Source organism: Synchiropus splendidus, chromosome 10, assembly GCF_027744825.2.
Source record: "Synchiropus splendidus isolate RoL2022-P1 chromosome 10, RoL_Sspl_1.0, whole genome shotgun sequence".
Classification (NCBI taxonomy): domain Eukaryota; kingdom Metazoa; phylum Chordata; class Actinopteri; order Syngnathiformes; family Callionymidae; genus Synchiropus; species Synchiropus splendidus.
The window spans coordinates 19,706,464-19,728,521 of record NC_071343.1 but is presented as its reverse complement, the minus strand read 5'-3'; the positions used below and the strand labels follow the sequence as shown (position 1 = coordinate 19,728,521).

Genomic DNA, 22,058 nt, shown 5'->3' with positions numbered 1-22,058 from the left:
AATACCTTGCCAAAAGAAAACTTTGCAGCCATCATCATCAACCCTAACCTGAAAGGATGGATGAAGAAAAGACAAGTTAATCAGGTTTTTCAACGTTGAAAAACCGGGACACAAATTCGGGGCTTGCTGTCAATCTGGCAGGATTGACTGAAGAACTCTAGCCACTTGATATTGGTGCCAACAGGGCATTCAAAGCTGGAATGCGAACTGTGTGGGAACAGTGGATGATAGAAGGCGAACACACGTTCACCAAGACAGGGAGACAATGCCGAACAACATACGCCTCTATCTGCCAGTGGATCGTAAATGCCTGGCCTGATATATCAGTCTCAACCGTAGTCCAAGCTTTCAGAGAGGCAGGAATCATCATTGAACTGCCAGACAACAGCAGCGACACTGACACGGATCATGACGACTTTGACCAGACGGAGCTGGGCATGTTGGATGCTGTATTCGCCCGACTGTTCAATTTGGACACTGAAGAAGAAGAATTCCAGGGGCGTTGAGTTATTGGGTTATTGTTATATTGTTATTGCTTTGCACTGTTTTGAGACTTCCTATATTCCTATATTCCTATTCCTTACTATATCTAGTGGATACATGACGCAATCCCAGCACCGACTGTAGCTTCTATTCTTTGTGCCTCATCATGTGGTACTATGGCAGGACAAAGGAGTAGGAGTCGCAGGTCAAGTTCTGTGTGTCGTTTATTCAGTCTTCAGAACAAAGATTCCCCAGTGCGTGGCATACAGCCTCTATTTAATGAGTCACACCTGTGTGTCCCTACCCATCATCCCACTGGCTAAGACACCACAACCCCAAGCACCCGCTACAGTATGCCGATATATGGAGTCAGTTTTAAAATAGGCCATTCATTCAAGGTGCGTCTTATACTCCGATGCACCTTATAGTGTGGAAAATACGGTAACCTTCAGTGTAACCAGTGATTCTTCTGTCGCCTCTGGGACTCTGCACCTGCTGGCACTCTACGTTGTGTCTGCTTGGATGCGTGTGCAGCGTGGAGAGAAAAGACACTGGCCAGCGTTCAAAGATTCTGTTTTTTCGAAACACGACTCGCATTAGTCCACCACAACCATAAACAAACACATGGACAACCAATCTTTCATTTAGGAAGCAAAAATGAAACACTATTGTTTGACTTCATGAGAAGAATATTTACTCAGTGCATGCCTCACATTTCATCACAACTTTTCTCGTCTGTATTGCTCAAGAAAGATGTTTCCAAGCAGCCGTGATCGTATAGTGGTTAGTACTCTGCGTTGTGGCCGCAGCAACCCCGGTTCGAACCCGGGTCACGGCACTCTGCTTTGCTGTTTTTCATTCAAATTTGTAGGTTCAGGAATTGCAGTTATGGAAAGTATACGTGATACAAATTCTGATTTGATTCAGGATTGTTGATCTAAAAGCTAGTTCCATTTAAAAAAAACAATTAAACAGGCAACTTTTTTTCTCTCTCATGTCATTTGAACATGATTATATTAAGACTGTATTTTCCAGGGGAAAGAAATGTAAGTGACAGATTTCAGAAAAGTCTTTACTCTTTTGTACCCAACAAGCAAAAGAGAGCAAGACTGGGAAACCTGAACTCACAATGGGGCAGAGAAAAAGGTTTGTCAAAAGGGGGATTTGAACCCACGCCTCCATTCAGAGACCAGAAGTCCCGTGGTTAGGAAGGTTTATCACCTTGAGTCTGGCGCCTTCGACCGCTCGGCCATCCTGACAACTGACCTTCAGAAGGTCGTCAGCAGCTGCATAGACACTGGAATAACTAGTTAAAACCTGCAAAGTTCAGCGATCACGGCTTTGAGCATTTTTTGACTGTTGATATTGATGATTTAAATCATATTTTGCTCTTTCCCTCTGACTTTTATGTGCTAAGTAACTAATGTACTTTTACCGCTCAAATGATGATTTTGTTTTTGCAACACAAACCTTTTCAGGAATGAAAGCAACATCTTTGTCATGTTACGGGTGTATTCCATGACTATAAACAAATAGACTTAGACTTAGACTTTCTTTATTGTCATTGCACAAAAACGTATCACTATATGATGAAATTTTGGTCTGAGGCCTCTGTTTTCCAAAAACAAAACGATATGTCCAAAAATCAATAAATATGAGATAAATAATAATCAGGAAGATATACAAATAAACAGCTATGGTCTAACGTTCAGCAGCCTGACAGCACCAGGAACCACAACATTTTGTCGTCTGCGCACTTCAGGATGTAGTTGCTGCTATACTTGGGGCGACAGTCGTGGGTCAGCAGTGTGAACGGCAGTGGGCTGAGGACACATCCCTGAGGGGAGCCGATGTTCTGGGAGATGACACTTGACGTGTTACTTCCTACTCGGACAGACTGGGTTCTGTTGGTGACAAAGTCCAGCAGCCAGTTGCACATGGAGGTCTCCACTCCAAGGTGCTCCAATTTATGCACCAGGCCCTGTGGGATGGTGGTATTAAATGCTGAGCTGAAGTCCAGAAACAGCATTCGAACCAGAGTGTTCTTCTCCTCCTGGTGCTCCAGACTCCGGTGGAGAGCAGTGGAGATGGCATCCTCAGTGGAGCGCAAACTGGAACGGGTCGAATGATGCAGGGAGTGTGGAGACGATGTGGTTCCATCTTCTCAAAGCACTTCATGATGGTGGATGTTAGTGCAACGGGGCGAAAGTCGTCCAGACACATGGTGGTCGGTTTCTTGGGCACAGGAATAATTATGGCATGAAACATGGGGGGACGACCGCCTGGATCAGAGAGGTGTTGAAGATGTCTGTGAGCACTTGGACAGCTGGTCTGCACATTCCTTCAGCAGTCGTCCAGGAATGTTGTCAGGGCCTGCAGCTTTACTTGCGTTCACCTTCCTCAGAGTTCTCTGCACCGTAGCGGTGTCCAGTCTGAGCGTCTGTTCGTCAGGGTGGGGGACAGCTTTCCTCGCAGGCTTGGTATTAAGAGCTTCAAACCTTCCAAAGAAGTTATTCAGCTCATTGAGGAAGCTGATGTCGTCACGGCAGGGAGAGGGAGGGGCTTTATAGCCCGTGGCCGTCTGGATGCCCTGCCACAGTTGCCTGGTGCTGCTGACATCCTGGAAGAAGCCTTGGACCTTCCGACTGTGGGCGCGCTTTGCTGCCCGGATTTCGCGATTCAGATTCGCTCTCGCTGATCTGAATGCCGTTCCATCTCCAGATTTGATGACATTTCGCTCCCTCAGTCTTTCACGCACCTCTTTCGTCATCTAAGGCTTCTGATTGGCCCGAGTGACGATGGTCTTGTTGACTGTGACTCTCTCCATGCACCACTGGATGGAGCCAGTCACCACTGACGCGTACTCCCCCACGTCTGTTTGCTGATTACTGTCCGTAGCAGCATCCTTGAACATGCTCCAGTCACTGTGCTCGAAGCACTCCTGAAGGGCTGACATGGCTCCCTCTGGCCACACTCTCACTGTCCTCGCCATTGGTTTCTCTCTGGTGAGCAGGGGCTGGTATGCAGGGACCAGCAACACGGAGAGATGATCTGAGGAGCCGAGGTGAGGACGAGGGACAGCTCTGTGCGCCTTCTTGATGTTTGTGAAGACCAGGTCCAGGGTATTCTGCGAAAGGCCGGAAGCACAGTTTTCATATTGGCCTGGTTAAAGTCCCCAGCCACAATGAAGACACTCTCCGGGTGTGTGGACTGCACGTCGCTGATGGTTTGATGGAGGACAGTCAGGGCCTGTTTGGAGGGATGTACACGGCCACCACTGTGACACTGGTGAAATCACGGGGCAAGTAGAAGGGTCTACATTTCACGATCAGAAACTCTATGTCCACACAGCAGTGACTGGAGACCAGGGTCGTGTTGATACACCAGTTGTTGTTGATGGTAGCGGCGAGCGGAACGGGATAGCACTTAGTTTGGCCTTAATTCTGCCTCTCGCACCGCCTCCCTGCTGCTGGGGAGGGGCTTTGCCGCGCTGTAGATCTCTGGATCCGACTGGCGGGGCTTCGCTATGCTGCAGAAACTTGGATCCAACCGGTGGAACAGACCGAGGTCGTGTAGCATCGTCCGTGTCTCTGCGCTAACGGGATAGAAGCCGTTGAAGTCCCTCAGACTGATGATCGTCTGCCGGTCATATCCTAATAAACGTCCACGCACTGCGCCGTTTCCACTGTTTGTTCGTTCGTTGATTGTTTCGTTGTTTGTATTATTCATAAATTTGGCTTTGTTACGGGGAGCATCAGTAGCCGCTGCCTGACGAGGTGCCGCCATGTTGGATGAAACCAACAAAATTAGTTAATGATTTTATTTTTGCAAATAAAAGTCTGTCAAGCTAGAAAGGATTTTTTTTCTGCACAGTGCCTGCTGCACATTTCATAGCAACTTTTCTTGTCTGTATTGCTCAGAATGTTTCCAAGCAGCTGTGATCGTATAGTGGTTAGTAGAGCAACCCAGGTTCGACTCTGGGTCACGGCACTCTCCTTTGTTTTTGTTTTTTTTGGTTCAAATGCCCCCTTTTGCCTGAAACAGACACGATGACTGTCAGTCTTCCTCAGCATCTCATGTGTTGTTCTTCATAATCAATTGGACAGGTCTGCAGAATGACTCCAGTCAAGATGACAGTTGCGAATAAAGCTAAGGTCATTGGTTCGACCACGATACGAACCAATTTCTTATCAGGCATGTAAAACATGCCAGAAAGAAAAAAAAACTTCAATGGATTGTTGTTATCGAACAACGTTTACAAGAAGGTGAGAATGAACATCTGGTGTCCACATGAATACAGTTTTGTTTAGTTTGACACACATTCTCAATTGTATCATTGCAGTTGAATTCAAAGCCTTTGTTTCCCCTTCAGGGATTGAGTTTGACAGCCCAGTTGAAACACAATTTAGTATCCATAAAACAGTGTACGTCCCTGGGTGGGCTCGAACCACCAACCTTTCGGTTAACAGCCGAACGCGCTAACCTATTGCGCCACAGAGACATGAAAGAGCAATCTAACATCTGGATCAAACGTTTGTAAACATGTCCCATACGGTCGGGCACTCAGGCCACCATTGACTCCCAGTGTGGGAAACTGACCCTCATTTTGGTTAGCTGCTCTCTATTGATACCTATCGATTGATTGATCAAATTCATTGCAGGAACCTCATCACGCTAAAGTTGAAAGATCATTCTGGAACAAGCCCATTCACTAGTGGTGATATAGGGCAGTATGGTTACAGAGGGTGCACAGAAACTAAAACTCTAAAAGGAGTCCCTCAGATGGGGCTCATCTGGGTTTCGTACCTGGCACCTCTCGCACCCCAGGTCACCTGCTGAGACTTTCACTCAATGTCTCCTCATGTGGTTTTGAGAAAGGAAACATCTGGCTCAGAGAACAGTATAAAAACAGTCCACTAACTCAAGGTTACTCAATACTTGATACATGTACATTATGTTGTTAAGTGTTTGTCACTGAGAGTTTATTTCTGAAATAGACAGTCACTCAATTCCAAGACTCCTGCCCCGTCTGTGACGTGGCTTGACAGCTGTGTTGGTGAGATATTTCATTTGATCTTTTTTTTCATTCAAGTTTCAGTTTCCTCTTTCCACAGGCTGTGATCAAATAGGGTCTATACCTGTGTGGGTTTGAACTACCAACCTAACAATTCATACTCTTTTTCAAGATTTTCAAGAATCCTCTAATTTTGGAATTTTTCTCAATTCGGTGGCCCGGCTAGCTCAGTCGGTAGAGCATGAGACTCTTAATCTCAGGGTCGTGGGTTCAAGCCCCACGTTGGGCGCAGTATTTTATCTGCCTCTAATCTGGGTGGTCTACATCCTTGTGTCCACACGATGCACCGACTGCAGAGGCAAATCTTCCCTTCTTTGTGTGATGTTTGTGTCTCTGTCACACAAACACAGAACTCCAGCACAAATCAATGTAGTACATATACCAGGACTGTAGGGACGCTGTAATGCTCTAGCACGACGCATGTCCAAATCAGGCTCGTGTGGTAAATATTAGCACTGCAGCATAAGTTACATTCAGTAATACTTGTTGTTTTCCCCACAGGAACTGCAGAATATGGTCCCACAGTTTAACTCAACACAACAAAAGTTCCAATACACGTTTGACTCTTTTGTCGGAGTTCCAAATCACAGGTGGTTTTCTCCAAGATGCTGACTTCAATGAAGATTTGGACAAAATTAAACGACAAGAAAATCCAGATATTTTCAATATATTAGTTGCTTGTGTCTGTATTTGAGATGGTGTTTTTTGTCCCAGGGTTCGGAAGGTTTATCACCTTGAGTCTGGCGCCTTCGACCGCTCGGCCATCCTGACAACTGACCTTCAGAAGGTCGTCAGCAGCTGCATAGAAACTGGAATAACCAGTTAAAATCTGCAAAGTTCAGCGATCTCAGCTTTGAGCAATTTTTTTGGACTGTTGATATTGATTGTTTAAATTATATTTTGCTCTTTTGATCTGACATTTATGTAGTAATTAATGTACTTTTGCTGCTCAACTGATGATTTTGTTTTTGCAACACAAACCTTTTCACGAATGAAAGCAACATCTTTGTCGTGTTACGGTGTGTGAATATAAAAGTAGTGGCCTCATCACTACATTTAAGTTCACAAATAGAAAAGGTTTATTTCTATCCATTATTACACAGCATCACCAGGTGTCACTGGTTAATCGAGGATAAAACTACTTTGAGAACAAATTATATTAGAGCATCAGAGAGCAGTTTAAATAGCATCAGTTTATTGGTTAGGAACTAGGATTGTGGAGTCCCATTTAAAATGAACACAGTGTTTTCAACGTCCTTGTTCCTTCCTGGTTCTAAAACATTCAAAATGTACGAGTTGTTTTATCAAGCAAAACAACAGCTGACTGAAATTTGCATCATTTGGACCCTTCATTTATTTTCTTTGTTGCCACAGTCTCGTGAAAGGAACCGGACGCTGCCCAACCTCCGAGCACGTGATTTTGTCCTGGAATGCAAAGTAAAAAGTAAATGTAACTTATTGACACATCATTAACCGTAGCTGGGATTTGGAAGAGTCAGCCTGCCACAAACAAGGAGCAAAGTTTTCAAGGGTCAATACTTCTGTATTTCTGAAAATCTGTCCACCCGATCTGTGAGAAACACAAAACCAAAAAAATAAGGGACCAGAGAACATTCAATCAGGATTATGGCCTGTGTGTGCATTTACTGTAAATGCATTCCATTTCTATGGTGAATGTGTTCGTGTTGTGTGGACAGCGGGTGATACACTTCTCAGGGCGTCAAGTCAGGGCAGAAGGAACCACAGAAGCAGTGGGATGCAAGCTTCGGTTTATTCCACATCAGCATAACATCGTCTCATCGCTTGGCATCGCTATCCATCAAATTGTTCAAAGTACAAACACAATAAATAGAGGCTGGATCAAGGGCGTTCCTCGTACCAGATACACATCGTCACAAACGTGCACGCCCACATTTGACCTCCAGGCTGAGTCGCTGAGACAAGACCTTCAGGGAGCTCCAGAGAAAACAGACATTCCTGTCTACACCCCAAGTCTTCTAGCCGCTCCTCCATTCGGACAGAGGAAGTCTCATGCTCATACTCTAGTACGGAATGGTACATTCGTACATGATACTCTCGTACGTAATCTGTGATGTTCATTCTCACGTATGTATAGCGTCATTTGCATTCAGAAGCAACAGACCATGAACGGCAGCAATGATCCTTTTTTGAACGCATGAATGGGACATTAGGATGGAGACAACACATCCAAGGTAGATAAGATAAGATAATGTGCACAAAAGAACTTAATTCCACAAAGAGTTGTATTCTTAAATCTATGTATCTGAGCAGGCCGGTTAGCTCAGATGGTTAGAGCGTGCTAATAACGCCAAGGTCATGGGTTCGATCCCCTTACTGGCCGTTATTTGATTTTAGAAAATTCCACCCACTGGTAATTTTAACAGGAAGACCTTGCCAAAAGAAAACTTTCCAGCCGTCATCATCGTCCTCAAAGCTAACCTGAAGGGATGGTTGAAGAAAAGACGTCCAAATTCAACGTTGGACAACCGGGACACGAATTCGGGGCTTGTCGTCAGTCTCGCTGGAATGACTAAAGAACTCCAGCTGCTTGATATTGGTGTCAACAGGGCATACAAAGCTGGACTGCGAACTGTGTGGGAACAGTGGATGATAGAAGACGAACACACGTTCACCAAGACAGGGAGACAATGCCGAACAAGATACGCCTCTATCTGCCAGTGGATCGTAAATGCCTGGCCTGATATATCAGTCTCAACTGTAGTCCAAGCTTTCAGAGAGGCAGGAATCATCATTGAACTGCCAGACAACAGCAGCAACACTGACTCGAATAATGATGACTTTGACGAGACGGAGTCAGGCATGTTGGATGCTGTATTCGCTGGACTGTTCAATTCAGACACTGAAGAAGAAGAATTCCAGGGATTCGTGGATGAGGAATGAACTGATAAAGTGAGCTTTTCCTGTTTCTCTTTACCACTGAACAAGGTTGGTCATATTTTGAATCTGGACATTAATGTTTGAACAACGTTGAGTTATTGGGTTATTGTTATATTATTATTGCTTTGCACTGTTTCGAGACTTCCTATATTCCTATATATTCCTATTCCTAACTATATCTAGTGGATACATAAGGCAACCCCAGCCACGACTCTAGCTTCTATTCTTTGTGCCTCATCATGTGCTACTGTGGCAGGACAAAGGAGTAGGAGTCACAGGTCAAGTTCTGTGTGTCGTTTATTCAGTCTTCAGAACAAAGATTCCCCAGTGCGTGGCATACAGCCTCTATTTAATGAGTCACACCTGTGTGTCCCTACCCATCATCCCACTGGCTAAGAGACCACACCCCCAAGCACCCGCTACAGTATGGCGATATATGGAGTCAGTTTTAAAATAGGCCATTCATTTGCTTATAACCCAATGCACCTTATAGTGTGGAAAATACGGTAACCTTCAGTGTAAGCAGTAATTCTTCTGTCGCCTCTGGGACTCTGCACCTGCTGGCACTCTGCATTGTGTCTGCTTGGAAGCGTGTGCAGTGTGGAGAGAAAAGAGACTGGTTTGAATATTGCGTGTTTACTGTTTACTTTTCAAAACACAACATTGGTCCACCACAACCCCAAACAAACACAAGTGGGTCCACATTGACACAATGGGTTGAAAAGCTTTTGAATTCAACTACCAGTGTTCATGTGGAAATCAGTCACACATACTCCAGTACTTCATCTGTGATGTTCATTCTCAACTTTCTCATGCATCTATAGGGTCATTTGCATTCAGACGTCTCCAACAGATCATGTACGGTAGCAACAGTCCCTATAAGAACGGGTGAATACATTTTATATTTCCTTGCATGTTTTATATCCATGATAAAAAAAGGTCATTGTTGGGATTGAACCCATGATCACAATGTTATTTGCAACCCTCATTTTGACTGGAGACATTCTGCAGACCTGTCCAATGAAGAACAACATTTTGGATGGGACTGAAGGCTCACAGTGATGCTCTTCAGTGAAGAAAAACAGAGAGCCGTGCCCCGGATTCAAACCGGGGTTGCTGTGGCCACAACGCAGAGTACTAACCACTATACGATCACGGCTGCTTGGAAACATCTTTCTTGAGCAATACAGACAAAAAAGTTGTGATGAAATGTGTGGCGTGTGGCAAGTAAATATTCTTCTCATGAAGTCAAACAGTGTTTCATTTCTGCATCATGAATGAAAGATCGGTTGACCATGTTTTTGTTTGCTGTTGTGGTGGTTTGAAAAGTAAAAGGTCAAGTCATCATCTTTGAGCGCTCGCCAGCCTGCAAATACACTGGTGTTTTGGAAGGATTCATACATTCAATACTTTTGAAGTGGTGTTATGAAGGGGGTATCTGAAGCTTCAGTAAAACTTTTTTTGCTCATCTGGACTGGAGACGATGTGGCTGATAAATGCATCGCCTGAACAGGGACTTGAACCCTGGACCCTCAGATTAAAAGTCTGATGCTCTACCGACTGAGCTATCCAGGCTCTGGACGTGGTTTGTGGTTTGGAAGCAGGGGACGTTGCGCATCATCGGTTCAACGCACGTATTGAAGGAATGAAATACTGCTTCTCCATCATCAGTGAACCTCAATGTGGTCTTTCTCTTCTTCTTTGGCTCAGAATTTGAGTCTCAGATTCGCAGCAAAGGTTTGAATCAGGTCAACCGGACTAGTAACAGTCAAAGAAAACGTTTCGCCTCCTATCCAGAAGGCTTCGTCAGTTCTCACAGTTTCATACAAGGCCACACCACCCAGCTGTTGGTTCAGATATGTGGATGACACCTGGGTCCTAATCTAAAAGGATGAAGTGGAACCCTTCACACAACACATCAACTTGGTAGACGGACACATCAAATTCACCCGAGAAGATGTGGAAAACAACAGACTACCTTTTCTGGACTGTGCTGTAATCACTGAAGCAGACAGAAGCCTGAACATCGAAGTGTACAGGAAACCAACACACGCCGACCAATACCTCCAGTTTGACTCTCACTAGAACAAAAACTTGGAGTCATCAGAACTTTGAGACGTCGAGCCCAAAACATCCCCAGCTCACCTAGGGGGAGAGAGAAGGAGGAGATTCACATCAGGAATGACCAAAACATCAAAAGGGAACACAAAGGACAAAGAAAACAATGTCCAGCGCCGTAACAGCATAGTTATTCCCTATGAGCCAGAAAAGGAGCAATGTGGTTTTTGCAGTCCAGTGCAGCCAAGAGTCCCAGACCTTTACATTGGAGAAACTAAACAACCTCTCCACAAATGAATGGCCCAACACAGGAGAGCCAAGACTCAGCAGTCCATTTACATCTAGAGGACAAGAAACACTTTGAAGTTTGAAGACAGCAATGTCTGCATTTTGGCAAAAGAAGACCAGTGGTTTGAAAGAGGAGTAAAAGAGGCAACCAAGACAGAGACTGAGACACCATCTTTCGTCCTCATACAATGCTGTCCTGAACACACTCCCCAGGCAGATTTAGCCATTGATCTAGACCTGGACAGGTCCTTCACAGCTGTACAGTGTGGTATCAACATCTGAATAGCCCCAATTGCCACCTGGGCTACATTCAGCATTTGCATTAATGGCCCATCAATACCCATCCTCAATGGGCAGGGAGCCATTAATATTAATTAATAATGCTGACTCTTGTCACCCATCACACTGGACTGGCTCCACCCCTGTCCATCAACATCTTGTCCCATTCAGATGGCCTGATATAAGCCTGAACTCCAACCCAGCTCAGTAGAACTGACGAAGCCTCCTGGATAGAAGGCCAAACGTTTTCTTTGACTATTACTATTCCGGTTGATCCTGATTCAAACCTTTGCAGCGTGATCACCCGGATAACTGAGCACTCTCACAAACAACCTCAGATTCTTCATTCCACAGAGCGTTGTCTCTTCATTTCCAAAACCCCAGTAAAACAGCTCTCCTCGTCTCTGAAACACACCTGTGTCATAGCAGGCCAGTTAGCTCAAAAGCTGATGATGCATCTTATCATCTGATGTGCCTTATATATGGATCAACCGAGGCAACAACGGTAAGAACGGTAAAGAGGAAATCCACTCCCACATCCTCATCATCAAATGTCCCCTTTTGCCTGAAACAGACACGATGACTGTGAGTCTTCCTCCCCATCTCATGTGTTGTTCTTCATAATCAATTGGACAGGTCTGCAGAATGACTCCAGTCAAAATGACAGTTGCTAATAACGCCAAGGTCATTGGTTCAACCACGATACGAACCAATTTCTTATCATGCATGTAAAACATACCAGAGAGGAAAAAAAACATCACACCTTCAATGGATTGCTGTTATCGAACATGATCCATTAAAGGAGTCTGAATGCAAATGACTCTGAACGTGCATGAGAATGAACATCACAGATTATGTACAACTGGTGTCCACATGAATACAGTTTTGTCGAGATTCACACACATTCTCAGTTGAATTCAAAGCCTTTGTTTCCCCTTCAGGGATTGAGTTTGACAGCCCAGTTGAAACACAATTTAGTATCCATAAAACAGTGTACGTCCCTGGGTGGGCTCGAACCACCAACCTTTCGGTTAACAGCCGAACGCGCTAACCTATTGCGCCACAGAGACATGAAACAGCAACGTAACATCTGGATCAAACGTTTGTAAACATGTCCCATACGGTCGGGCCCTCAGGCCACCATTGACTCCCAGTGTGGGAAACTGACCATCATTTTGGTCAGCTGCTCTCTATTGATACCTATCGATTGATTGATCAAATCCATTGCAGGAACCTCATCACGCTAAAGTTGAAAGATCATTCTGGAACAAGCCCATTCACTAGTGTGATATAGGGCAGTATGGTTACAGAGGGTGCACAGAAACTAAAACTCTAAAAGGAGTCCCTCAGATGGGGCTCATCTGGGTTTCATACCTGGCACCTCTCGCACCCCAGGTCACCTGCTGAGACTTTCACTCAATGTCTCCTAATGTGGTATTGAGAAAGGAAACATCTGGCTCAGAGAACAGTATAAAAACAGTCCACTAACTCAAGGTTACTCGATACTTGATACATGGATATTATGTTGTTAAGTGTTTGTCACTAAGAGTTTATTTCTGAAATAGGCAGTCACTCAATTCCAAGACTCCTGCCCCGTCTGTGACGTGGCTTGACAGCTGTGTTGGTGAGATATTTCATTTGATCTTTTTTTTCATTCAAGTTTCAGTTTCCTCTTTCCACAGGCTGTGATCAAATAGGGTCTATACCTGTGTGGGTTTGAACCACCAACCTAACAATTCATATTCTTTTTCAAGATTTCAAAATGGTTCAAGAAATCCTCTAATTTTGGGACTTTTCTCTCTTCGGTGGCCCGGCTAGCTCAGTCGGTAGAGCATGAGACTCTTAATCTCAGGGTCGTGGGTTCGAGCCCCACGTTGGGCGCAGTATTTTATCTGCCTCTAATCTGGGTGGTCTACATCCTTGTGTCCACACGATGCACCGACTGCAGAGGCAAATCTTCCCTTCTCTGTGTGATGTTTGTGTCTCTGTCACACAAACACAGAACTCCAGAACAAATCAATGTTGTACATATACCAGGACCGTAGGGACGCTGTAATGCTCTCGCACGACGCATGTCCAAATCAGACTCGTCTGGTAAATATTAGCACTGCAGCATAAACAAATCGACCAATGAGAGACATTGCTGTTTACAGACGACACAGTTGATCTTTCATTGGACTCAACAATGAACTACAGGTGGTCAGAGGCACGAGAGCGTGGCCGTGTGTTTCCAGTGTTTTTAGCAGCTCTGTGGTCACCTGCTTCATGCTTCAGACTGCTGAGCTGCCTCTTGTGATTCTCTGCAATGGGCCACCAAGAGAGTCAGATGTCAGATGTGGCAGTAAAATGAGGAGTGAAAGCGGATTATGGTCACAGCGGTGCATGGAAGCTAAAGTTGAGAGATTCATCTCAAACAAGAGCCACTCATTAGTGGTCAGGCCACGAAATGGCAGCATTTGACTGTAATACAGAACTTCCACCCAATATTGAGGGGCTCATGCTGGAACTCGGGATGATAAACATGGTCCTTAAACAATTAGCCAGTGAAGCATCAGAATCTTCAGCATGATTTTCCTGCATGGAAGCTAGAGATCTAAAAGCATGTTTGCACAATTCCATCAGTGTCACGCAAAACTGACTGCTGGGTGGGAACTTATCGCTACAGGCAGAGGCAGAGCCTTGGAGTAGATAAAGTAATGGCGAAACCTGTTCAAAGAAGTGAAGTTACATTCAGTACTACTTTTATTTTCCCCACAGGAACTGATTTTTAGCAAATCATGTTTGACGGTTGAATTATTTTTTGATTTCAAGTCACATTTGTTTTTTTCCATCTGACTTCTATTTTCTAACTACTTAATGTGCTGTACTTTTCAGGTTCAAATCATGTTTTTTTTTTTTGGCACAAAAAGGTTTATTTTCCACATTTTGAGATCCCAAAATCCTTTTTCCAGATGAAAGTAACATCTTTCAAACAAAGCGACTCCAGGTACTCAGTGGCACAGTCATTCCACTGGTCAATGTACAGGACATATGGTTGGTACAGTCCTGCTGCCGTTGCTGTGTGCCTGCAGACTGGTGACATAGCAACATTAACATTAAACCACACATCCAGCACACAGACAGGTTTACACATCAGTTTTTGTGGAAAAGAAAGAAATCAAACACTGTCAGTTGATAAGATCAGGGAACAAAGAAACACACAATAAGAACTCGGGGAGGGAATTTGAAACGAGAGAACAAACAAATGATAAAACACACAGAAAGGAAATGTTGCACTGTGCCTGTTGAAGAGAAGTTGAACAAGCACACAACAAGCAGGAGGATGAGACCACTTAGCTCTCCGTTCAGCAGACAGACACACAAACATAACGCAGAGAAGGGAAGATTTGCCTCTGCAGTCGGTGCATCGTGTGGACACAAGGATGTAGACCACCCAGATTAGAGGCAGATAAAATACTGTGGCCAACGACCGTGAGATTAAGATTCTCATGCTCTACCGACTGAGCTAGCCGGGCCACTTAGGTCAGAAAAGTTCCTGAACTAGCGGATGTCTGGACCCATCTTGAAATCCTAACACGCATGAAAGAAAATTAATTGGTAGGTTGGTAGTTCAAACCCACACAGGTATAGACCCTGTTTGCACAACTTTTCAGAAGAGCAAGGAGGTGTTTTTTGTTACTTCTCTTTTCAGTTGCAAGTTATTTTAACTAAGCTACTTAGTTATTCTTTATTATTCTCCGGTGAGGAATTGCAGTTGTGGAAGATCACAGAAACTGTGCATGATACAAATTTAGATTAGATTCAGGATTGTTGATGGAAATGCTCGCCCCTAAACTGGCTACTTTTTTTCTCTCTCATGACATTAGAATCTGTATATATCAACACTGTATTTGCCAGGGGAAATAAATGTGACAGATTTTAGAATAGTCTTCAGCGCTTTAGAAGCAATAAAAGAGAGCAAGACTGAGAAACGTGACCTTACAATGGGGCAGAGAAAAAGGATTTGTCAGAAGTGGGATTCGAACCCACGCCTCCATTCAGAGACCAGAAGTCCCATGGTTAGGAAGGTTTATCACCTTGAGTCTGGCGCCTTCGACCACTCGGCCATCCTGACAACTGACCGACAGAAGGTCGTCAGCAGCTGCATATAAACTGGAATAACCAGTTAAACCCTTTGACCAGACGGAGTCGGGCATGTTGGATGCTGTATTCGCCCGACTGTTCAATTCAGACACTGAAGAAGAATTCCAGGGATTCGTGGATAAGGAATGAACTGATAAAGTGAGCTTTTCCTGTTTCTCTTTACCACTGAACAAGGTTGGTCATATTGTGAATCTGGACATTAAAGTTTGAACAACGTTGAGTTATAGGGTTATTGTTATATTGTTATTGCTTTGCACTGTTTTGAGACTTCCTATATTCCTATATTCCTATTCCTTACTATATCTAGTGGATACATAATGCAACCCCAGCCACGACTCTAGCTTCTATTCTATGTGCCTCTTCATGTGGTACTGTGGCAGGACAAAGGAGTCGGAGTCGCAGGTCAAGTTCTGTGTGTCGTTTATTCAGTCTTCACAACAAAGATTCCCCAGTGCGTGGCATACAGCCTCTATTTAATGAGTCACACCTGTGTGTCCCTACCCATCATCCCACTGGCTAAGACACCACACCCCCAAGCACCCGCTACAGTATGCCGATATATGGAGTCAGTTTTAAAATAGGCCATTCATTCAAGGTGCATCTTATAATCCGATGCACCTTATAGTGCGGAAAATACGGTAACCTTCAGTGTAACCAGTGATTCTTCTGTCGCCTCTGGGACTCTGCACCTGCTGGCACTCTACGTTGTGTCTACTTGGATGCGTGTGCAGCATGGAGAGAAAAGACACTGGCCAGCGTTCGAAGATTCTGTTTTTTCGAAACACGACTCGCATTAGTCCACCACAACCACAAAACAAACAACCAGTCTTTCATTCACAAAAAAAAAAAAAAATGAAACACTATTGTTTGACTTCATGAGAAGAATATTTACTCAGTGCATGCCACACATTTCATCACAACTTTTCTCGTCTGTATTGCTCAAGAAAGATGTTTCTAAGCAGCCGTGATCGTATAGTGGTTAGTACTCTGCGTTGTGGCCGCAGCAACCCCGGTTCGAATCCGGGTCACGGCACTGTGCTTTGCTGTTTTTCATTCAAATTTGTAGGTGCAGGTTTTTTTGTCAAACCGATCTGGAGCACACAGTGGAACCAATGGGGTTAGTTGGATGCTGCTTGTTTGGTTGAAACAAATAGCTGCACCCACATGGCCCTTTAGGTATTTAGTTTGACGCCCCAGATGAAATATGAATTAGTGTTCGTGGAACAGAGAGAGCTGCTGACTTCCATGAAGATTTGAACTGACAGAATGAATCGACATCAAAAGCCATATATTATTTTGGGTGCTTGTGTCTACATTTACAGAGGTGTTTTTTGTTCAGTTATTTTAACTTAGGTACTTAGTTTTTTTTATTATTCTTTGGTGACGAATTGCAGTGATGGAAGATCACAGAAACTGTATGGGATTCAAATTCTGATTAGATTCAGGATTGTTGATGGAAATGCTCGCCCCTAAACTGGATACTTTTTTTCTCTCTCTCATGTCATTTGAATCTGAATGTATCAAGACTGTATTTGTCAAGGGGAAAGAAATGTAAGTGACAGATTTTTTAAAAACCTCTTGCACTTTTGAAGCAATTGTAGAGGATAATTGTCTGTCAGAAGTGGGATTCGAACCCACGCCTCCATTCAGAGACCAGAAGTCCCATGATTAGGAAGGTTTATCACCTTGAGTCTGGCGCCTTCGACCGCTCGGCCATCCTGACAACTGACCTTCAGAAGGTCGTCAGCAGCTGCATAGAAACTGGAACAACCAGTTAAAACCTGCAAAGTTCAGCGATCACAGCTTTCAGCAATTTTTTTTCCTGTTTATATAGATGATTGAAATCATATTTTGCTCTTTCCATCTGACTATTGTGTGCAAAGTAACTAATGTACATTTACCCCGCAAATGATGATTTTGTTTTTGCAACACAAACCTTTTCACGAATGAAAGCAACATCTTTGTCGTGTATAATATATAATATAAAAGTAGTGGCCTCATCACTACATTTAAGTTTACAAATAGAAAAGGTTTATTTCTATCCATTATTACACAGCATCACCAGGTGTCACTGGTTAATCGAGGATAAAAATACTTTGAGAACAAATTACATTTGAGCATTAGAGTGCAGTTTACACGCTCCATCCACAGCTCCTTTAGGGATTCAGTTTGACACCTGCGTATTCCAGGTATCAAGTGGGTCCACATTGACACAATGGGTAGAAAAGGTGTTGAATTCAACTGCCAGTGTTCATGTGGAAACCAGTCTCACATACTCCAGTACTTCATCTGTGATGTTCATTCTCACCTTCCTCATGCATCTATAGGGTCATTTGCATTCAGACGCCTCCAACAGATCATGTACGGTAGCAACAGTCCCTATAAGAACGGGTGAATTCATTTTATATTTCCTTGCATGTTTTATATCCATGATAAAAAAAAGGTAATTGCTGGGGTAGAACCCATGATCACAATGTTATTAGCAACCCTCATTTTGACTGGAGACATTCTGCAGACCTGTCCAATGAAGAACAACATATTGGATGGGACTGAAGGCTCACAGTGATGTGAAGAAAAGCAAAGTACCGTGACCGGATTCAAACTGGAATTTCTGTGGCTACAACGCAGAGTACTAACATCGACACAATCACAGCGTCTTGGAAACATCTTTCTTGAGCAATACAGACAAAAAAGTTGTGATGAAATGTGTGTTATGCACTGTGCTAATATTCTTCTCGTGGAGTCAAACAGTGTTTTATTTCTGCGTCATGAATGAAAGATTGGTTGACCATGTTTTTGTTTGCGGTTCTGGTGGTTTGAAAAGTAAAAAGTCAAGTCATCATCTTCGAGCCTTCACCCGCCCACAAATATAATGGTGTTTAGGAAGGAAGATTTACTCCTTTAATCCATTTGAAGTGGTGTTATGAAGATTTCGATTGGGTATGTGAAGGTTCAGAACAGCTTTTGGTGCTCATCTTGACTGGAGACGATGTGCCTGATAAAACCATCGCCTGAACAGGGACTTGAACCCTGGACCCTCAGATTAAAAGTCTGATGCTCTACCGACTGAGCTATCCAGGCTCTGGACATGGGTCGTGTGTGTGGAAGCAGGGGATGTTGCGCATCATCGGTTCAACTCACGCTTTGCAACGCAACAGTATTGGTTGAGACTGATGTATCAGCCCAGACATTTACGATCCACTGGCAGATAGCAATTGTACAGGTCTAGACAACTGAAGGATGAGACCACTTAGCTCTGTGTTTGACTGACACACAAACATAAAGCATTGAAGGAAAGATTTGACTCTGGGTGCATTGTGTGGGCACAAGGATGTAGGACAATTTCGTCTTTAATTCACAAAAACTGTACTGAGGCTCCCGACACCCAATCTAACCCCCTGATAACACCTCTTAAAATGTACTCAAGGACTGAAATACTGCTTCTCCATCATCAGTGAACCTCAGTGTTGTCTTTCTCTTCTTCTTTGGCTCAGAATTTGAATCTCGCAGCAAAGGTTTGAATCAGGTCAGCCGGACTAGTAACAGTCAAATAATACGTTTCGCCTCCTATCCAGAAGGCTTCGTCAGTTCTAACAGTTTCATACAAGGCCACACCACCCAGCTGTTGGTTCAGATATGTGGATGACACCTGGGTCCTAATCTAAAAGGATGAAGTAGAACCCTTCACACAACACATCAACTTGGTAGACGGACACATCAAATTCACCCAAGAAGATGTGGAAAACAACAGACTACCTTTTCTGGACTGTGCTGTAAACACTGAAGCAGACAGGAGCCTCAACATCGAAGTGTACAGGAAACCAACACACGCCGACCAATACCTCCAGTTTGACTCTCACTAGAACAAAAACTTGGAGTCATCAGAACTTTGAGACATCGAGCCCAAAACATCCCCAGCTCACCTAGGGGGAGAGAGAAGGAGGAGATTCAAGTCAGGAATGACTAAAAACATCAAAAGGGAACACAAAGGACAAAGAAAACAATGTCCAGCGCTGTAACAGCATCGTTATTCCCTATGAGCCAGAAAAGGAGCAATGTGGTTTATGCAGCCCAGTGCAGCCAAGAGTCCCAGACCTTTACATTGGAGAAACTAAACAACCTCTCCACAAATGAATGGCCCAACACAGGAGAGCCAACTCCTCTGGACAAGACTCTGCAGTCCATTTACATATAGAGGACAAGAAACACTCCTTTGAAGACAGCACTGTCTGCATTTTGGCAAAAGAAGACCCCATTAGCATAATGCTGACTCTTGTCACCCATCACACTGGACTGGCTCCACCCCTGTCCATCAACATCTTGTCCGATTCAGATGGCCTGATATAAGCCTGAACTCCAACCCAGCTCAATAGAACTGACGAAGCCTCCTGGATAGAAGGCCAAACGTTTTCTTTGACTATTACTATTCCGGTTGATCCTGATTCAAACCTTTGCAGCGTGATCACCTGGATAACTGAGCACTCTCACAAACAACCTCAGATTCTTCATTCCACAGAGCGTTGTCTCTTCATTTCCAAAACCCCAGTAAAACAGCTCTCCTCGTCTCTGAAACACACCTGTGTCATAGCAGGCCAGTTAGCTCAAAAGCTGATGATGCATCTTATAATGTGCCTTATATATGGATCAATAATGGTTAATCATGAATACTGTAGTCAGGGGGCACCACTAAGACAACAACGGTAAGAACGGTAAAGAGGAAATCCACTCCCACATCCTCGTCATCAAATGTCCCCTTTTGCCTGAAACAGACACGATGACTGTGAGTCTTCCTCCCCATCTCATGTGTTGTTCTTCATAATCAATTGGACAGGTCTGCAGAATGACTCCAGTCAAAATGACAGTTGCTAATAACGCCAAGGTCATTGGTTCAACCATGATACGAACCAATTTCTTATCATGCATGGTTAACATACCAGAGAGGAAAAAAAACATCACACCTTCAATGGATTGTTGTTATCGAACATGATCCATTAAAGGGGTCTGAATGCAAATGACCCTGTACATGCAAATCATCTTGTGGATTCTCATAGTGTCGTACGCCGTCTACAGCCTATGACCACATATATGGCTACTCTGAGCGGGACCCGCATTGTGGGCAGCAACATTATGGTTTCTCTAGGGAACTAAAACATTTAAAAATAAACCCACACAGGTTCAGTGGTCGGTCGAATAGAAGTGTCATTTCTCGCATCAGCAGCGAGATTTGGGCTTGAGCCGAACCTATTGATGCTCTTGGCACCGCTGCCATTCTAAAAGTACCGTTAGATCATACAGTTCTTCTTCATAACCTCCAAGTACTCCTGGTTGGCCCGAATGAACATCACAGATTACATACAACTGGTGTCCACATGAATACAGTTTTGTTTAGATTCACACACATTCTCAATTGTATCATTGCAGTTCAAAGCCTTTGTTTCCCCTTCAGGGATTGAGTTTGACAGCCATAGTATCCATAAAACAGTGTACGTCCCTGGGTGGGCTCGAACCACCAACCTTTCGGTTAACAGCCGAACGCGCTAACCTATTGCGCCACAGAGACATGGAACAGCAATCTAACATCTGGATCAAACGTTTGTAAACATGTCCCATACGGTCGGGCACTCAGGCCACCATTGACTCCCAGTGTGGGAAACTGACCATCATTTTGGTCAGCTGCTCTCTATTGATACCTATCGATTGATTGATCAAATTCATTGCAGGAACCGCATCACGCTAAAGTTGAAAGATCATTCTGGAACAAGCCCATTCACTAGTGTGATATAGGGCAGTATGGTTACAGAGGGTGCACAGAAACTAAAACTCTAAAAGGAGTCCCTCAGATGGGGCTCATCTGGGTTTCATACCTGGCACCTCTCGCACCTCAGGTCACCTGCTGAGACTTTCATTCAATGTCTCCTAATGTGGTATTGAGAAAGGAAACATCTGGCTCAGAGAACAGTATAAAAACAGTCCACTTACTCAAGGTTACTCGACACTTGATACATGTATATTATGTTGTTAAGTGTTTGTCACTGAGAGTTTATATCTGAAATAGACAGTCACTCAATTCCAAGACTCCTGCCCCGTCTGTGACGTGGCTTGACAGCTGTGTTGGTGAGACATTTCATTTGATCTTTTTTTTCATTCAAGTTTCAGTAACTGATTTTTAGCAAATCATGTTCGACTGTTGAATTATTTTTTGATTTCAAGTCACATTTGGTTTTTTCCATCTGACTAACTACTTAATGTACTTTTCAGGTTCAAATCATGTTTTTTTTTTTGTTTTGGCACAAAAAGGTTTATTTTCCACATTTTGAGATCCCAAAATCCTTTTTCCAGATGAAAGTAACATCTTTCAAACAAAGCGTTTGGACTCCAGGTACTCAGTGGCACAGTCATTCCACTGGTCAATGTACAGGACATATGGTTGGTACAGTCCTGCTGCCGTTGCTGTGTGCCTGCAGACTGGTGACATAGCAACATTAACATTAAACCACACACCCAGCACACAAACAGGTTTATACATCGGTTTTTGTGGAAAAGAAAGAAATCAAACACTGTCAGTTGATAAGATCAGGGAACAAAGAAACACACAATAAGAACTAGGGGAGGGAATTTGAAACGAGAGAACAAACAAATGATAAAACACACAGAAAGGAAATGTTGCACTGTGCCTGTTGAAGAGAAGTTGAACAAGCACACAACAAGCAGGAGGATGAGACCACTTCGCTCTCTGTTCAGCAGACAGACACACAAACATAACGCAGAGAAGGGAAGATTTGCCTCTGCAGTCGGTGCATCGTGTGGACACAAG

General features: G+C 43.9%; 12 non-coding genes across 12 annotated transcripts; 4 read left to right on the top strand and 8 right to left on the bottom strand.

Moving 5' to 3' along the window:
* Positions 1-1,249: 1,249 nt before the first annotated feature.
* Positions 1,250-1,321, top strand: trnah-gug (transfer RNA histidin (anticodon GUG)). The gene has a single exon. It is a non-coding gene; the product is annotated as a tRNA-His (tRNA).
* A 311-nt stretch (positions 1,322-1,632) lies between these two features.
* On the bottom strand, positions 1,633-1,742 carry trnal-caa (transfer RNA leucine (anticodon CAA)). The gene is made up of 2 exons: positions 1,705-1,742; positions 1,633-1,678 (listed from the first exon to the last, which is right to left on the bottom strand). It is a non-coding gene; the product is annotated as a tRNA-Leu (tRNA).
* A 3,168-nt stretch (positions 1,743-4,910) lies between these two features.
* trnan-guu (transfer RNA asparagine (anticodon GUU)) lies at positions 4,911-4,984 on the bottom strand. Its single transcript has one exon. It is a non-coding gene; the product is annotated as a tRNA-Asn (tRNA).
* A 729-nt stretch (positions 4,985-5,713) lies between these two features.
* Positions 5,714-5,786, top strand: trnak-cuu (transfer RNA lysine (anticodon CUU)). The gene has a single exon. It is a non-coding gene; the product is annotated as a tRNA-Lys (tRNA).
* A 4,192-nt stretch (positions 5,787-9,978) lies between these two features.
* trnak-uuu (transfer RNA lysine (anticodon UUU)) lies at positions 9,979-10,051 on the bottom strand. Its single transcript has one exon. It is a non-coding gene; the product is annotated as a tRNA-Lys (tRNA).
* Positions 10,052-12,097: 2,046 nt separating this feature from the next.
* Positions 12,098-12,171, bottom strand: trnan-guu (transfer RNA asparagine (anticodon GUU)). The gene has a single exon. It is a non-coding gene; the product is annotated as a tRNA-Asn (tRNA).
* Positions 12,172-12,909: 738 nt separating this feature from the next.
* trnak-cuu (transfer RNA lysine (anticodon CUU)) lies at positions 12,910-12,982 on the top strand. The gene has a single exon. It is a non-coding gene; the product is annotated as a tRNA-Lys (tRNA).
* Positions 12,983-15,105: 2,123 nt separating this feature from the next.
* trnal-caa (transfer RNA leucine (anticodon CAA)) lies at positions 15,106-15,215 on the bottom strand. Its single transcript has 2 exons — positions 15,178-15,215; positions 15,106-15,151 (listed from the first exon to the last, which is right to left on the bottom strand). It is a non-coding gene; the product is annotated as a tRNA-Leu (tRNA).
* A 990-nt stretch (positions 15,216-16,205) lies between these two features.
* trnah-gug (transfer RNA histidin (anticodon GUG)) lies at positions 16,206-16,277 on the top strand. Its single transcript has one exon. It is a non-coding gene; the product is annotated as a tRNA-His (tRNA).
* A 580-nt stretch (positions 16,278-16,857) lies between these two features.
* On the bottom strand, positions 16,858-16,967 carry trnal-caa (transfer RNA leucine (anticodon CAA)). The gene is made up of 2 exons: positions 16,930-16,967; positions 16,858-16,903 (listed from the first exon to the last, which is right to left on the bottom strand). It is a non-coding gene; the product is annotated as a tRNA-Leu (tRNA).
* Positions 16,968-18,252: 1,285 nt separating this feature from the next.
* Positions 18,253-18,325, bottom strand: trnak-uuu (transfer RNA lysine (anticodon UUU)). Its single transcript has one exon. It is a non-coding gene; the product is annotated as a tRNA-Lys (tRNA).
* Positions 18,326-20,730: 2,405 nt separating this feature from the next.
* trnan-guu (transfer RNA asparagine (anticodon GUU)) lies at positions 20,731-20,804 on the bottom strand. The gene has a single exon. It is a non-coding gene; the product is annotated as a tRNA-Asn (tRNA).
* Between the last annotated feature and the right edge of the window lie 1,254 nt (positions 20,805-22,058).